The 18,083-nt window shown below is 41.1% G+C and overlaps 1 pseudogene; it reads right to left on the bottom strand.

Moving 5' to 3' along the window:
• Positions 1–7,281: 7,281 nt before the first annotated feature.
• LOC112072438 (deoxynucleoside triphosphate triphosphohydrolase SAMHD1-like) lies at positions 7,282–16,824 on the bottom strand (annotated as a pseudogene).
• Between the last annotated feature and the right edge of the window lie 1,259 nt (positions 16,825–18,083).

Below are 18,083 nucleotides of genomic sequence, written 5' to 3'. Positions count from 1 at the left end.
CAAAAATATTAATGTTATTGTAAGGTTCGCAATCCTTTCCACTTAAAGTCCTTGGACACTTAGAACATCACGAGGTGCACTGAAAAAGCTGTTTCTCTGGCTCGTTTAGTGCCAACCGCCCTATTAACACGAATGTTTGTTATTTCCTCTATCTTGGCCATTACCCTGTATTTATACAACCTGTTGACTGAAGCAGTACTTAAACATTGTCCTATGACTGTGCACACCTTTGCTGAGGGCTCTTTATTTGCAGGCATTTGCGTTTCGAAACATTTTTCATACAAGCTCCCACTCCTGTATGACCCCAACACACCCATGGTATCACCAAAAACTAGGAAACCCCTAACTACTTTAAAACAGAATGGAAAATAGAAAAAAAAACATACATTTAATGTGAAATGAATCTGGAATAATTCCCGTGAGGCCAAAGCTGAACATTAACCTGTCTCGGGTTTGCAGATTTATTATTGTTTCCCGTCCACCCTTACACCACCCGGCAAACTTTGGAGCGACTAATCCAAGTTATTTTGGATGCCCAATAAAGCAGGGTCCCGTGGAGTTGAAGAAATGAGAGTCTGGTTCTTTGTCTGTTCCTTTAAAACTTATCATTTTTTATGATCCATAGTAAAATTGGGGGTTTAAATTTTTAAAAAAGAATTCATCTCAAATGGGTTTTTTTTTTCCTTTTATTATGTAAAAAAAAAAAGTTCCCACTAACCAATAAATTGTAAATTTTGCATTCCTTTGCTCTACCAATGAAATGGTTCCCCCAAAGGAGTGGTTCTTTCTTCGTAATTTTAAACAAAAAAAATTGAACCATATGAATTTTAAAAACCTGTAATAAACTAGTCCCTTTATTGAATAGAGAACATTTGGAGAATCAATTAATCAGTTTAATTTTAAGAATTTAAAGCTTTAAGTCTAAAATTCTTTACATTTTGAACATCCCTCCGTCAAACCCATTACTTCTAGAAATTTTTACCAAATCAACAAAAATTCCTTTTTGTTTAGGCCTCCCATTCACAAAGCTAAACTTCCCCTTTAACACCTCCACTCCTCATAGTCATTTGAGATGAAATCATTAACCCTGACTTCATTGATTGGGTTTCCACTTATGGAAATATTACGCTTCATCATTGAGGAGGAAGGACGTTATAACATTACATTTCTGTTCAGGATATATATGTCGCCATTCAGGAATCCTAGGGAGCAAGGACAGGTCTGGTAAAAGTGATTTCATGGAACAGCCGTACTTTAGAGCTTAAAAGATTTGCAGAGTTCATTAACTGGAAGTGAGGGAAACATATATGTGGACTTAGTAGCAAATTGAAATGTAGAACCTAGTTGCAAGGTTGGAAAACTTCCCCAACTTTTTTTTCCTTAACTTAGCCCGCGAATTTGGGAATTTGCATTAAATTCATTTAAAAAGTTTGTATAACAGTGACTGTTTTGTGGACAACACGAGCCCCATTCTAGTCTTTGGATATTGGTAGGTTACATTCCCCAATTTCAAATTGGAATGCAAAAAAACCCTCTGGCATTGCACAGTGTTTTCCATCACAATTGTACGCTGTTCTCAAATTTCTTGCACACTAATGGGATGCTACTTAGCCCAACACTAACTACACTTGTCTTAACCAAAGACACTTGTTTCTGTAGTTTTGATTTACATACTGTGGGTAAATTTATGGAAGATAATTTTTACTAGTAAAGATCAACCAACAGCAAAGTGGTTTAAATCATTTCAAAACTTTGTTAACAATTCTGCTAGGTTATAGCAAAAACTAAATGTGTAACAAGATGTTACCACCTGTTCAACATGTTTCTTCTAAACATTTTATTCTTACAAATTATTGTTAAAAACTATTAACTCTTTATCTGTATATTGAAATTTTATTTGTTTCCTTTAATTAAATTTTTTCCTACTCTTTACAGGGAAAAAATGCCCAGACTATCTGAATGTATGAGGGACATTTCACTGCAGTTATTTTAGAAGACAAAACCTGTGTACAATCTTTGCAATTGCTTTTTGGCAAAATCATATTGTTGGGTAAAATGCAAAATCAAGATGCAATCACCTGGCCAAGGCTAAAGTTCCCTCAGCGTCACAACGCAACTCTGACAAAAGTCCCCTATTTCAGTCAGGAGTGACTTATGAAATCCAACCAACCTTAAGGCACAGCTTCCTTCGTCCTCCGGATCCAGAGTTTAATTGACTCAAATTGAAACTAGTCAGAAAATGCTGGATGAAATTCTGCTTGAACTTCGTAGCGCACACTGTTCAACCTCTTGATGCTTCAACAGCAAGTAATGAAGAATTAACTTGTACTCCCCAAGTCTCTGTGTTATTGTAGTTTTCTATTTGATGGTGTTGTTTCAGGTTGGCTTTCCTGAATTTTCCCCAGCAAGCTATTGGCGGCCCCAAAATGTTGATCTGAGAGCTGAACCCCGCCCCTCGCGAGATTAACAAGCTTCTCTTTAGATTATCCATTCCACTTTAAACTATAAAAACCCAGTGGTTCTGTACAGAGACAATTTTCATAGAAAAGAGAAATGTAGAAGAGAGATTGATTGTATAGGATTTCATGCTGAAAGAAGGGTTAGGCTGATTATAGCTGTTGGTTTGGATGTAGACTGTTAGTTGTTGCTCGGTACGCTAATATTTTCTGGTTTGTGGCTTTTTTCGAAGCCTTCTTTAGTGCCTGACTTAGGTATGACTCCAATTTTGTTGAAGATGGTTTATTCTGTTTCATTTTTCCCCAGGAATGAAGACAAAAACCTTGGGATTGCTTAGGGCAAAGATGCTGCGGGATACTATCCTTATCGTTACTATGTCTATCACAAACTAGGTAGTACCTGCACCAACCCCTGTATTTTGTAGCACCAGTGCTTAATTAGAAATAGTGGTAGGGCAGGTAATAGAAAGGGTTGTATCTTTCTTGCTTTGGTTCCCGTTCCAGCCCCCTTTAACCATTCAAAGAAATCTAGTGAAGCGTCAATCTCTATTTGCTTCTCCTTACTCGCACCTACATCCATAACCTCTTCGCTACGATTGATCTGTAAGAGGGTTCTTCCCTTTTTTCAAGCGTGCCGTAATAAGGGCTAATCGGGATTCCATTAAACCACCGACCCTCTGCTCTCTTGGTACTTGATCTGACGTGGTGTAGGTTTGTTGATCGACTTGTTCATTTGTGTTCAATGATAGGGATTGTTGGAACAAATGGGCTCCTCAGCATCTCTCAAGTTTTTTTGAAGCGCCCTATTGATGCTTATGGGTTTTGTTAGTAATACCCTTTCATAAGGCTGACCCCATTTTTATGAAAATTTTTATCCTGAGAAAAGCCCTAAAAGCGAGGTTTTTGTGCTGTTCAGGAGGGTTTAATGAAGGGACCGAAATCTCTTCCATATTCAAGGAAGGGAAACGGTAAGACCCTTTCCGATGCCAAAGTCGGAACAGGCAGAGAGGTTGCCTCGTAACCCCCCCCTTTACTTGCCTCGACGATCCTATTCTGCTCTTCAGGTCTTTCAACGGCCGCTAGCTGGAAGGTGAGGGGCTGCACGTTAGAATGCAGCAAAAAAAAGAGAACAGAGATTTTATTTTCTTGGAAATAGAAAATTGGATATCGACCACGAGGAACCGAAACACTTTGAAAGCTAAAAGCCTTGGTCCAGTGCGACCTCCACCAAGTGCTTTTTCAACTCAACCCACTTTTCATGTGAGAAACTTTAGCCTTCCATTCCGGGAGTCGAATGATGGGGCTTTTCTCTTCGTCTTCAGTGTGGCACGGCTTTTGCGGTTACATGCAACTTTGAGGTTGGGCGGCTCCTTTTGCAATTTAAAATTACCCACCACCAAATGTGACAACCGCCCAAACAGACCAATGATGCACCCTCCCACAACGCCCTTTTTTCCCACCTGACAAAAGGAAACACCCTTTAACAAAATACCTTCCAAAGTTTGGTCACTTTGAAGAAATGTCTCGTTTCCATGAAACCTACTGAATGAATGCAAAATAATAAATATATCTCAAACGTTGAAAACGTTTTAAAAATTAATTGAAATATTAAAATTGTCCTTCAAACTTCTAGTCAAGAACAATCCATTGCAGGCAATTTACAAGCCTGAGACCCTTTCTTCGAGTTTCAGTGAGGTAATGCTGAAAGATTTCCCTCCACCTTCCTGAAATCAACCTCCCAAAATAGATTGGGCTTTGATGGATTCTACGTACCATACGTGTCACGCTCTCCCACAAACGCTCAATAGGGCTCTGATGATTTCCTTGGTAGACTGTGGTTGCCCACTCCTTTAGACAAAGCTGACTGCTTCTCCCTTAAATATCTTATATCAGTTGGAGTTTGCTCAAATACGCGCTTCCAATAGGCATGCATTGAAAATGGATAGATCTTGAAGAAGAAGGTCTTTACCTGACAAATCTCCCCTTTCTTCACACCCAAAGCATCCCAGCCAATTTAAACAATGCCAACCAATGCTTGAATTGGCTCAAGCCAACCTTCCCTCCAGCATCTTTCCATTTTTTCTCGTTTCAGAATTCTTTCTTTGTGATCCGACACCTCAAATTAATTAGTCTTCAGAACCCTTTTCTCCCCCCAGTCTGTCCTCTATTCTTTTCCCACTCTATTTTTTATTGGCCAATTGGATATTGGCTTTTTTTCTTCCAACCTGCACTAGAGAGGCCCAGCATTCCCTTTATTGCCGCATTTCACTTTGACTTTAGGCTGTTTGCGTTTATCAGTAAGAAAGTTTGCCAGTTTTCGACTTGAGCCATCTGTTTATTCAAACTACCACTACTTTTACTTGTCTCTTGCTCATTCGCCCCCAACCGGGGCCTTCCCACTTTTTATTCTGGTCTAAGACAGTTTCGAGTTCTTGAGGAATTACCAACAGGTGTACGAAGATACTTTCATTTCTTGGCCTTTTTTTATTCTATGAAATAAACCTCATTTTTCATGAAACAAATTAGGATGCGAGTTTTCAAGGAAAGTTTATTTCTGCCATTTTTACCTGTAACGATTTCCACAAATTGCTTATGTCCAGGTATCAAACTAGTTCCTAAAAAGAAAGGCAGTTGTAATTGGGTATTCTAAAATCCAGGAACAATCAGTATTTTTAAGATTGTGCTTACCTAATCTTCACAAAGGTTTCTTAATATCAATAGCCTTTTAAATTTTCTTGATACTAACACAACTTTGCCATTGAATACAGACTGATGGTTGTTGTAATGGCCTTCTGTACGACCCAAGATTAATTCCCCCCCAAAAAAATTTTTCCAGTACAATTTATTCATTTACCAAACATTAAATGTTTCTACGCGTACTTCTGATCCATTTAGTTATTTTATGCCAAACCATTTTCTTGGGTTTTCTTTCAAAACCACGGCTTCTAAGTCACCCCCAAACTTTTAACGGTAATACATACATAGGGATTGAATGATTTCATCACTGAACAGCTTTAGAATTAAACACCCCAATTTGCCTCGGAAGGTCTCACTTAAAAGTAAGACCCTGAACTTTAACAACTTCCTCTGCAAAACTGGGACGACCTTCCTGACGCGCCCCCAGTGGCAGGTTAGAACAAAACATCTTGCCACGCTTTCCTTTCAAACACAGGGCTCTTCCAAATGGTGGCGGCTCACCCCCTCCTGTTATCCCGGTTCACCTCATGACTGCATGACCAGCAACAACTCCAAACACCCATCATCAGTTATGCCCGATGACCAAAAACATTAAGGCCATCACCAAACAATGATAGACACCTTATAAGAGTCATACCTGCCATTGGTCCAGAACAAAAACTTTCTCCCTCAATTCAGCAACGACAAAAGCAATGATTTGGGACTATTAGGAAAAGAGGACCGGGGCAACGGCCCCCCCAATATTTTTCCATCGGACGGGTTCTAAACGTGAACTGTTTGAGAGCTTCATTCCTTGGATTCCACATCCAACCAACAAACTATATAAGTCTTAAACACGCATAAAAAACATTTTTAAGACGGGCCACACAAAACCTTATTTTCCCCTTAGGAGACTGAAAAGATTTGTCATGGTCCTCAGATTCTCAAAAAAAGTTCTACAGCTGTAGACATCGAGAATCCTGAGTTGCACGACTGCCTGGTAGGCAACTGCTCGGCCTCAGACCGCAAGGTACTACAGAGTGTTACGGCACAGTACCTCACTGAGGGGCAAGCTTCTGCCATCCAGGACCTCTATATCAGCAGTGTCAAAGAAAGTACCTAAAAATTGTCAAAGACTTCAGCGCACCCCTAGTCATAGACTGTTCTCTTTGCTACAGCATGGCAAGCTACCGAAGCGCCAAGTCAAAGTCCAAAAAGCTTCTTAAAGACTTCTACCAAACCATAAGACTCCTGAACAGCTAACAAAGGGCTACCCAGACCCTCCTTTATGCTGCTGCTACTCTCCATTTATAAACTATGCATACGGTAGTCACTTTAACTCTACCTACATGTTACAATACCTCAATTACCTCGACTAACCGGTGGCCCCCACACATTGATTTGTACCGCACCCCCTGTAAAAATCAAATAAATGTATTTATAAAGCCCTTCTTACATCAGCTGATATCTCAAAATGGCTGTACAGAAACCCAGCCTAAAACACCCAAACAGCAAGCCATGCAGGTGTAGAAGCCGGTGGGCTAGGAAAAACTCCCTAGAAAGGCCAAAACTAGGAAGTAACCTAGAGAGGAACCAGGCTATGAGGGTGCCAGTCCTCTTCTCGGCTGTGCCGGGTGGAGATTATAACAGAACATGGCCAAGTGTTCAAATTCATAGATCCAGCATTCAAATAATAATCACATAGTTGTCGGGTGGACAATCAGCACCTCGGGAGTAAATGTCTGGCTTTTTTCATACCGATCATTAAGAGTATTCTTACCGTCCTGCTGTCTCAAGAGAGTTGAAAACAGCAGGTCTGGACACTAGCACGTCCGGTGAACAGGTCAGGGTTCCATAGCCGCAGGCAGAACAGTTGAAACTGGAGCAGCAGCCTCGCTAAAAAAGCCTCCTTATTATTTTTTTACTTGCTGTTAATTTGTTACTTTTATTTTCTACTTATCTATTTTTTACCTAAGACCTCATCATCCTTTGCTACAAAACAGCCGCATTTATTTTACTTAAATGTGATCATACTTTTTATTCACAAAATGCGAGTGAAATGCTCACACTGTGGAGCCCTGACCAACCACACCATGGCTGGTGAAATAGACATCTTACCTGCCAAAGCCAAAATCAACCTGCATTGGCAGGTGTTCATTTTAGGCCCTGAAGATTATTTAAAAAAAGTTGCCCATAGTGCACTATTTTCCTAATATACTCCAATGGTCCTATGTATTGTTAGATCTCTAATATAGCTTACTCCAGTAATTGATCATAGTTTCTAAGATAAAAATCCAACTGGGGTCTCACCTGGCGAAGTAGTCCCACTTGTCCACATCGATGCCGTTCCTTTTGTGCCACAATCTCATAGAGGAAGGACTTCTCCTTTGGTCGGCCCTTATATCACTGTGGAGGAAAAAAAACAGACTCAGACACAAGACAAATCCTTTGAGACCGAGCATGAAAACTCCAAATAGTTTCAATTCAACCCGTAGACAATTAAACTGCTAGAAAGCATAAATAAAATCATATTCATGAAGTAATTTGATTGATGTTGTTGACTGATTAATGTTGACTATGATCGTAACGTTTAGTGGTGAAGTTTCAGTGAGAGAGCAACAAGGGTCCGTCAGAATGGCTGCCGGATTTCAGGTGTTGAGGTCTGGTTTCATATGAGAGCTCTACTATGATTTGATTTATTCAGTTTACCCCCAATTTAGATTTTCTGTTTTGTTATCGTCATGTTTGGGCTTCTTCACCGAAACCTCCACCACTAGGGCGGTCTCCGTTACCATTGGTGTCAGAAGTGGGAAACAAACCCACCCCTCCATGATTCTTAAATTGGTTGATTGACTAACAGGCTCACTGGCTGGCTAACTTACTCCCTGGTGGAGAGGATCAGTGTTCTGTGTTCCAGCAATCAGCTCCTTGATGAAGTCCAGGTCTTCAGGAAGGACCAGGCCATACTRCTGCATCACCGGCTCCAAGTCGTTCTCACGCACCAGGTGGTCAAACATTTCCCGGGACGCCTCCTCGTGCTGCAACACACACAAGGTGAGCGTACGCACAAATACAGGTGACCTGCACATTTCTGAGCACACACAGGAAGAGGGACACAAACAACAACACAGACATGTAGACACTGCGAAAAAGAAGGAAAAGAGACAGGATGAGGAAAGAAAGGTCTTGCCTTCCACTTCAATTCTGGACGCACTTTAGGGATGAACTTCCCAACAAACATATGGGAGAAAGGACCATGACCTGGAGAGTGAGAGATATTCATGAGAAAGTAAGTTTGAAGAAAAGTGTGTGTGGTGTGTGTGTGGTGTGCGTGACTCACCCAGGTCGTGACAGAGACCGGCGTACCGTAATTTCCGGACTATAAGCCGCTACTTTTTTCCCACGCTATGAACCTCGCGGTTTATACAATGACGCGGCTAATTGATGTTTTTTTTTTTTTTTCACAAGATTCATGCCGCCAAAAAACTTAAACGCTTAAGCGCTCAAACTTCCCATCATTCTGATTACGGTAGTCATTTTGTCACCCTCATCATGGCAAAGACACGGAGAAATGCATATGATGCAGCTTTCAAGTTGAAGGCGATCGATCTGGCTGTTGGAAAAAAAATAGAGCTGCTGCACGGGAGCTTGGCCTTAATGAGTCGATGATAAGACGTTGGAACTGCAGATCCGACTGAAAGCCAAAACAATCGCCACCGCAATGAAGTTTGACATTCTTGGTAGACTACTGTTTACTGCTATTTATTTTTGATTTTTGTTACAAGCTGTGTTTCGTTTAAAGGCTGTGTAAAGTTAATTTGTTTCAATGTACCGGTAGGCACTTGCGGCTTATAGACATGTGCGGTTTATTTATGTACAAAATACATATTTGTAAAAAATTCTGTGGGTACAGCTTATATTCAGGTGCGCTTAATACTCCAGCAATTACGGTATGTGTGTGTGACTCACCCAGGTCGTGACAGAGACCGGCGATCTGGACACACAATATGTCTCTACAGGAGATGAGGAGCTCTGGTTGTCTCTTATTCAACTCCTGGACCAGCGAACCTGCCAGGTAGCCCACCCTGAAACACACAACCACAACAACCATTTTACAACTCATGAAACCAGCTAGGTAACCACTGGGAACTGGGAGCTTAGGAAGGGGACTAGTGGCTGAAAGGAACCGTTTCTGTTGTGCTTTTCAAATCAATGACAAGCTGAATTTCTTCAGGCTCTTGAGGTTGAAGAGTGCGCTGTTGCGCCCTTCTTCACCACGCTGTCTGTGTGGGTGGACCATTTCAGTTTGTCCGTGATGTGTACGCCGAGGAACTTAAAACGTTTCCCACCTTCTCCAACTACTGTCCCGTCGATGTGATAGGGGGGTGCTCCCTCTGCTGTTTCCTGAAGTCCACGATCATCTTCTTTTTGCGACGCGTTGAGTGTGAGGTATTTCCTGTCACCTGACACACACACACACACTTGCAATTGAATGCAGGGTAGGGCATCTAAAAACCACAGACTAAATCCCAATTAGCGATGTACCTTCCGCATCGTGGATTTAAAAAGGTGTACCACCTATATAGGTCAAGCCCACAACCTTTAAAACTATAAGTGCTCAGGCACCACATCTGTACTCGATGCTAGTGCACACACATCCTACATACCCTATGGAGTGTTCGAAACGGTTGTGGGGCGGCCCAGGGAAGAAAGTAGTCCTCCCAGCTGCTTGATGTGTCGGAGCCCTCTGGAACTGAGGGGTGTCGATGATAGGACCAGCAGAGGATGCATCTCTACATGGCCGTGGATGGGGTCATTAAACACCTACAGGAGACAATAATACATCTTATTGCTGATAACACTCTTCCTCTAGTTTTCCCTCTGGAATAGAAAAGGTGATCTCTAGTTATGTCCGTGGGTAGAGTAGGGTCATTACACACATTACATTATAAAAACAGGGAATAGATGAATAGTAAAGGTGCATCTCTAGTTATGTACCGTGGAGTAGGGGTCATTACACACATTACATTATAAAACAGGGAATAGATGATAGAAAAGGTGCATCTCTAGTTATGTCCGTGGGTAGAGTAGGGTCATTACACACATACATTATAAAACAGGGAATAGATGAATAGTAAAGGTGCATCTCTAGTTATGTACCGTGGTAGAGTAGGGTCATTAACACATTACATTATAAACAGGAATGAATAGATGCTGATAAGAAGTAACGAGCGTAGGGGGTTTACACACTTCTTATACATAAAGAATAATTCATAAAATGAGGTACAATGTGGGTGGAGGTGTCGTCCATTCCATTTCTCCATCGATATACTTCATCTCATGCCGTCCTAGTCAGTCATCTCGTGGGCTCAAAGTCAAGTGTTGCTTTTGCTAATATCATTATCTGGAATGGATCAAGACGGTTTTCACCTGTAAATTAAATACGACTAAAACCAGATATAAAGTATGTAGGAAGACAGTGGAGCATATTGTTTTTTATAAGAATCTATATTCAAGAACCAACAATCACCAAATAAAAACTAGACAAATCAGGGAGAATCTGAAATGTCATGGCAGGGGCCTCCATTGATTATTTTAATAATGTTTGAGTCACTCAGATAGCATAAGCAAAAGGATAATGTTAATAACTTTGCCCCATGGTAAAATGTGTAGAATTGCAGGATATTAACTTGAACTGCAACTTTTCTCTCAGCCAATGACAAATATGTAGAATAGCAGGAAACTAGCTTTAAACTTAAAATGGTATTTCTGCCCCATTAGTAAAATGTGTAGAATAGTTTCGGATTAAAGAGCAACACTTGGTCTCTGCAGCCAAGAGTGCCTCTAAAACCTCTATTGCGCTACCTTGGTCTCTGCTCAGGATCTGCACAGCTCCTAGGCGTGCGATCTCTCTGCGTGTGCAAGGAGCTGAGGAGAGAGAGAGTCAGTTCATGAACCAGAACAAATCAGAACATCACAATCCTCAAGAAATTGACTAAGAGAAATCTGTCAAACAAATAAACCAAAATTACAAGGTGACATTAGATTGAATCCACTGAAGATTGGTATACCGAAATTGACCACACCCAGTACCGCACACCACACCACATTACCCTATGCCCATATTCTCCAGATGTGTCTGTAGGGTCTGGTAACCCCACTCTGTTATCGTTGCTCTGTGTGGGGAAAAACCAAACAAAAGGACAGATCATTATTCCTGTGTATGTGCAAGTCTACCAACTTTCCTCTTCAATAGATATAATCAGTTATTTGGCTGGATCAACCTTGATGCTGGGCACTAACAGATAGCATAGAGAAAGTAAGGAGGGTAAGACTGTGATGGGGGATGGATGGGTGGTTACTTACCCAATAATGGTTAAGGAGCCTAATGGTACTCCTTATGGTGCGGGGTGGGAATTTACTTGTTGGTCACCAACCGTAGTGGCTGGTTGATGCCGCAAATTTTACACAGTAGATACACATTTTTTGGGGAAAATTCATAAAGAAATCACAGAAAATGCATGCACATATTTTGTAATGTTAAACACTTATTGAATGGTTTTGAAATTGATTGAAACTGATTTCAAAGAAAAGAGCGCGGCAGATAGACGTAGTGGATATCAGAGTTCCAGCGGGTCTCCTATTTCTCTATAGTTTGAACCTATGCTGTACCCCACCATTTTCAACCACCGGCAATGTTGAAAATCAGATCTGACACGCACATAACAAATATTCTCACAAATGCACTGTGTGACCACTGTCAATGTGGATGGAAATATGAGACATTCTCCCTGTCAATGTGGATGGAAATATGATAATTCTCCTGTCAATGTGGATGGAAATATGAGACATTCTCCTGATTGTGAAATATAACAATTCCGTCTGTGATGGAAATTGAGACATTCTCCCTGCAATTGTGAAAATAGACATTCTCCCTGCAATGTGCGAAATATGAGACATTCTCCTCAATGTGGATGGAAATATGAGACATTCTCCCTGCCAATGGGATGAAATATGACATTTCCGTCAATGAAATGAGACATTCTCGCTGTAATGTGGATGAAATATGAGACATTCACTGCCAAATGTACTAACATTTAGCTGGTGGCTGGTGTTCATTTCCACTCTGCTTATAGTCCAAGGACCTACATGTTTGTTTAAAGTCGAATTGGTCTGGAATCCAAACAGCCAAATACTCCATCTAAACATAAATCGATTCTCAATGCAGTACGGTTCTAGAAACATAAATCCGATACTTTCATATACATCAAATAATTTCCAACTGAAAAATACACACTTACTGTTTTAACACGTTCAGCAGGCATTTTTCAGTGACAACACGTTTGGTTTCTGTCTTCCGGTTACACACAGGTGTTTCGAGACACAGCTAGCTAATTAGCACAGGAAGATATTCTGTTGTAGTCTGATGGTGAAAATGGTGGAAGTGAACGCCGAGTTCGAATCAAGCAGCACGTCAGCAAAGTTGATAAAGATTAATGTTCTGAATGGACAACAGTAGTGTCAGAATGTTTACATTCTTAAATAATTAATAAAGTGGTGATCCTAACTGATCTAGACAGGGAATTTTTACTAGGATTAATTGTCAGGTATTGTGAAACTGAGTTTAATGTATTTGGCTAAAGTGTATGTAAACTTCCGACTTCAACTGTATGTATTGTATATAGTTTACTGGTGTGGTTTTTATACAAGCCCCTGAGCTTCCAACTACACCTGCACACCGTTTATAAGTTTATCTGTATTGTTGTTGATCACTTGTTTTCTTTGGTACAAATAATTAAACTACACAGTAACAATCCCTCCATTCATCCACCCATCCTCTCCAGTAATACTACTGGTCTGACCATTAACATGCATCACTTAACACATTTATTTTTTTTGTTAAAAAAATACATTTAAAAAAAGGGTTGTGAATAGGGTTCCCACACGGCCATATTTCCATGTTACAGCTTTATGGAAAACAGACGGAAGACAGAGTGGACTTCTATATTTAGCAAAAAGGCTGAGGTAGTTTATTGCCAGTATACCACTGCTAAGGACTGTTTTAGCGCAATGCAGAGTGCCTGGCTCTTAGCTGTGGTATATTAGCATATATCACAACCCCAGAGGTACCTTATTGCAAATATGAACTGGTTACCAATGTAATTCGAGCGGTTTAAAATAAATGTTTTATCATACCTGTGGTGCACGGTCTGATATACCACGTAGGACTCCAATTGGTCGATTGTTTGGTCGTTTGGCTGTTGGTCGACCAAGATTGTTTTAGTCGAGCAGTAACAAATATATTTATGTAATGAAACAGGCATGGAGCAGGTCTCGAACCTTCGACCTTCTAGCCCGAAGTCCAGCGCGCTATCGACTGTGCCGCAAATGCATGCTCATATCCTCGCTTATAAACCCAGGGTCGTTTTTTTATATATATTATATATATGTTCCCATCTCAGTGAACTCCCGAGTGGTGCACAGGTCTAAGGCATTGCATCTCAGTGCTAGATGCTTGATCCAAAAATGTGGTCGGAGGGTGTGACCACAATTGGCGCGCAGCCTCACAGAGGCCAAATCAAGCTCCGTACCGCACCGCCATGCGTTCCCAAATTGTATAACAATGCAGAGGGCTCTGTATTGCTCCGCATTTACCTGGTGGGTTGACGGTAGGTGGGGGCGGTACATCCTGTATCAACACAAACCCACTTCTTTGACAACAGCTCTGCACTGCTCCGCGAAGTTGCTGCCAATGCAGACTCCATAACTTAATAGTGTCAATTGTTTGCCTTTGTGTATGTCAATTCCCCATTACATTTATCACCAGTAGTACATTTACTGTTAATTCCTATCATTTATAATCTACAATGTTTGTTACTTTGGTTACAGGTAAATTATTTTAATACATTCATTATTATTGCAGTCTTCCTGTCCTCATTGTCGTCGTGGACACATTGTTTGCAGAGAGCACAAAGTACGCTACACTTGTGAGAAACAAGTTTTAGATTATTTCATTCCATTTACGAGTTTTGTAAATTGTGTTATTATCTTTTGTTTGGAGCGCTATGTATTCAGCATTTCACAGTAAGGTCTACTACACCTGTTGTATTCAGCATTTCACTGTGAGGTCTACTACACCTGTTGTATTCAGCATTTCACTGTGAGGTCTACTACACCTGTTGTATTCGGCGCACGTGAATAATAATATTTAATTTGATTTTAGCCAACAACTGATCTAGTGGGCTAGCAATTTCTCTGCTGCTTACCCAATCACTTTCTCTGCAGTTTAGTTTACAGTTACAAGCTACATTGGCTTGGTCAGTCAAATATCATGTGTATGTAGCTATTTGGCGAAAACATGCAAAACAGTGATCACAAAATCGAACCTCTGTCTTCCTCCTCCTCGTGACCTTCCTCCCGCGACATCCCGGCATAAACTCTCCTCCGTTGTTTTGAAATGGAAAATAACTGTCAGCAGTCGGTAAATCTTCTCTGGAACGCTTTCGCCTATCCGTATTGAGTAAGTAAGAGAAGAGCGCCGGTAACACAATAAATACTCTCGTGGTAAACCACACCCCCTTCTTTGGGATTGGGTTGGCGGATCGTAGCCAACTTTTAGGCGCATACACTGCCACCCACCTACTGTATATGGAGTGTGTGGCCAGTCACAGCTTACCGACGTGAACTTCCGTTAATACAAAATTGAGAAAAGGGAAAATGACCATGCCAACTATTAGCCCTCACGAAACTCTCCCTATTTCACATTTAAAATATTCTGCAGTAAAAACCTTGCAATACCAAGTACTTCTCTGCCACCACAACCTCTATTTCTGTGACTGATATCATTACTCTATTACTCTATTATTCTGTTATACAGTTAACAACCATGAATATGAATGCTAAAGAAATCCCCTTAGTGAAGCACTATTATTCCTCTCCCACTCTATTGGTCTCTGCCTAGTCATCCTATTATGATCCCTCACCCTGTACCCATCTTCCTCTACCACTCTCTTCACTGCTTCAGCATATGACACTTTCTGTACTACTCTGACCCTGGCAACTTCAACCTGCCTTTCTCTCACCGGACACCTCCAATCTCCAGCCCCATGGGCACCCCACAATACACAAAGCTTTCTCCACTGATACACCACATTCCTTCGTCTCATGCCCTTGTTGAATGCACTGAAACAATCAGAAAACAAAACAAAATTAGGATAACGAAAACTACACTGCTCAAAAAATAAAGGGAACACTTAAAAAACACAGTGTAACTCAAGTCAATCACACTTCTGTGAAATCAAACTGTCCACTTAGGAAGCAACACTGATTGACAATAAATTCACATGCGTTGTGCAAATGGAATAGACAAAAGGTGGAAATTATAGCAATTAGCAAGACACCCCCAATAAAGGAGTGGTTCTGCAGGTGGTGACCACAGACCACTTCTCAGTTCCTATGCTTCCTGGTTGATGTTTTGGTCACTTTTGAATGCTGGCGGTGTCTTCACTCTAGTGGTAGCATGAGACGGAGTCTACAACCCACACAAGTGGCTCAGGTAGTGAGCTCATCCAGGATGGCACATCAATGCGAGCTGTGGCAAGAAGGTTGCTGTGTCTGTCAGCGTAGTGTCCAGAGCATGGAGGCGCTACCAGGAGACAGGCCAGTACATCAGGAGACGTGGAGGAGGCCGTAGGAGGGCAACAACCCAGCAGCAGGACCGCTACCTCCGCCTTGTGCAAGGAGGAGCACTGCCAGAGCCCTGCAAAATGACCTCCAGCAGGCCACAAATGTGCATGTGTCTGCTCAAACGGTCAGAAACAGACTCCATGAGGGTGGTATGAGGGCCCGACGTCCACAGGTGGGGGTTGTGCTTACAGCCCAACACCGTGGCAGGACGTTTGGCATTTGCCCAGAGAACACCAAGATTGGCAAATTCGCCACTGGCGCCCCTGTGCTCTTCACAGATGAAAGCAGGTCACACTGAGCACATTGTTGTCAGCACATTCAACTATGTAAAGAAAAAAGTATTTAATAAGAATATTTCATTCATTCAGATCTAGAATGTGTTATTTTAGTGTTCCCTTTATTTTTTTGTGCAGTGTATATTTGGCATCTTAAAAGGTCAAATTGTGTTATGCCTAATATGCCAATTAATATGATTTCTCCAAAATGATTTATTGTTACTCAATTTGAGTCATTTGTGACTCACCACCTGGATTCGGTCTTATGTAGCAAATTTTGAAATTGTGTTTTTATATTGGATAATTCTGCTTTGAAAGTTGATCAACTTCTAAACTCACTTTTGATAAAACGGCCTTTGAATGTTTTGGTATCTGGTGAAGAGCACTTCTTTGTCTACACCCATTCAGCATTGTTCCCAACCTCTTAAGCTTAGCCCCACCCATCTCGTTTCGATCTCGGAGCGCCACACTTGACTGATGATTTATTTACCTCTGGATAACATAAACAGTCTAACCAGCAACAATTTCATTAGGCTTTTTTGCATACGTTTAATGACACCGGCCTTTCAACGGGTGCTGTACACTTTAGTTTAACCATGGTGCTTGCCTACGGAGCTGTGAGGGGAACGGCACCTCCGTACCTTCAGGCTCTGATCAGGCCCTACACCAAACAAGGGCACTGCGTTCATCCACTCTGGCCTGTCGCCTCCCCTACCTCTGCGGAAGTACATTTCCGCTCAGCCAGTCAAAACTGTTCGCTGCTCTGGCACCCCAATGGTGGACAAACAAAATCCCTCACGACGCCAGGTCAGCGGAGTCAATCACCACCTTCCGGAGACACCTGAAACCCCACCTCTTTAAGGAATACTAGGATAGGATAAAGTAATCCTTTCTAAACCCCCCCCCCCTTAAAAGAGTTAGATTCACTATTGTAAAGTGGTTGTTCCACTGGATATCATAAGGTGAAATGCACCAATTTGTAAGTCGCTCTGGATAAGAGCGTCTGCTAAATGACTTAAATGTAAATGTAAAGTGTTACACTTAAAGGGCATTATCTCTACAGGATCCGTATCCCCCCACGAGACGGTTGAGCTAACGTAGGCTAATGTGATTATTATGAGGTTGTAAGTAAAAGTAACATTTCCAGGACATAGACATATCTAATATGGGCAGAAAAGCTTAAATTCTTGTTAATCTAACTGCACTCTCCAATTTACAGTAGCTGTTACAGTGAAAGAATACCATGCTATTTTTTGGGAGAGTGCACAGTTATAAACTTGAAAATGTATTAATAACCAATTACGCACAATTGGACAGTCTAGATAAAAAATTTTGAACATAATGGTTCATTGGATCAGTCTAAAACGTTGCACATACACTGCTGCCATCTAGTGGCCAAAGGCTAAATTGTGCCTGGGCTGGAATAGTACATTATGGCCTTTCTCTTGTATTTCAAAAATGGGAAGACAAACTTTTGGGGTTTGTATTATCTTTTACCAGATCTAATGTGTTATATTCTCCAACATTCATTTCACATTTCCACAAACTTCAAAGCGTTGTTGTAAATGGTATCAAGAAAATGCATATCCCTGCTTCAGGTCCTGAGCTACAGACAGTTAGATTTGGGCATGTCATTTTAGACAAACAATATAAAAAAGGGTCCGATCTTTAAGAGGGTATCATAATTTCACAATTTCTCAGTATCATTCAACCTCATAGTGTGGAAAAATACACCAGTCATGCTATTTTGGACCACCAGGCTGCTAATATTATGCAGGTTCATCTTTTTGTGTTCGTACTTTTTCATAACGACAAGTAAAAATTTTGATGTCAGACTAAAATATGTTCATGATGTCAATGCGACAACTGTCTACAGACATGTCTATAAAGGTAGTCTTGTCATCTTTGATTGTTTAGCACATGGCCTCACATGTGAACCTTAAAGAGATGGGTGGGGTCGATGCTGAATGAGGGTAGACAAACAGCTCTC

Source organism: Salvelinus sp. IW2-2015, unplaced genomic scaffold, assembly GCF_002910315.2.
Source record: "Salvelinus sp. IW2-2015 unplaced genomic scaffold, ASM291031v2 Un_scaffold1929, whole genome shotgun sequence".
NCBI lineage: Eukaryota > Metazoa > Chordata > Actinopteri > Salmoniformes > Salmonidae > Salvelinus > Salvelinus sp. IW2-2015.
This window is presented reverse-complemented; position numbering and strand designations above follow the sequence as displayed.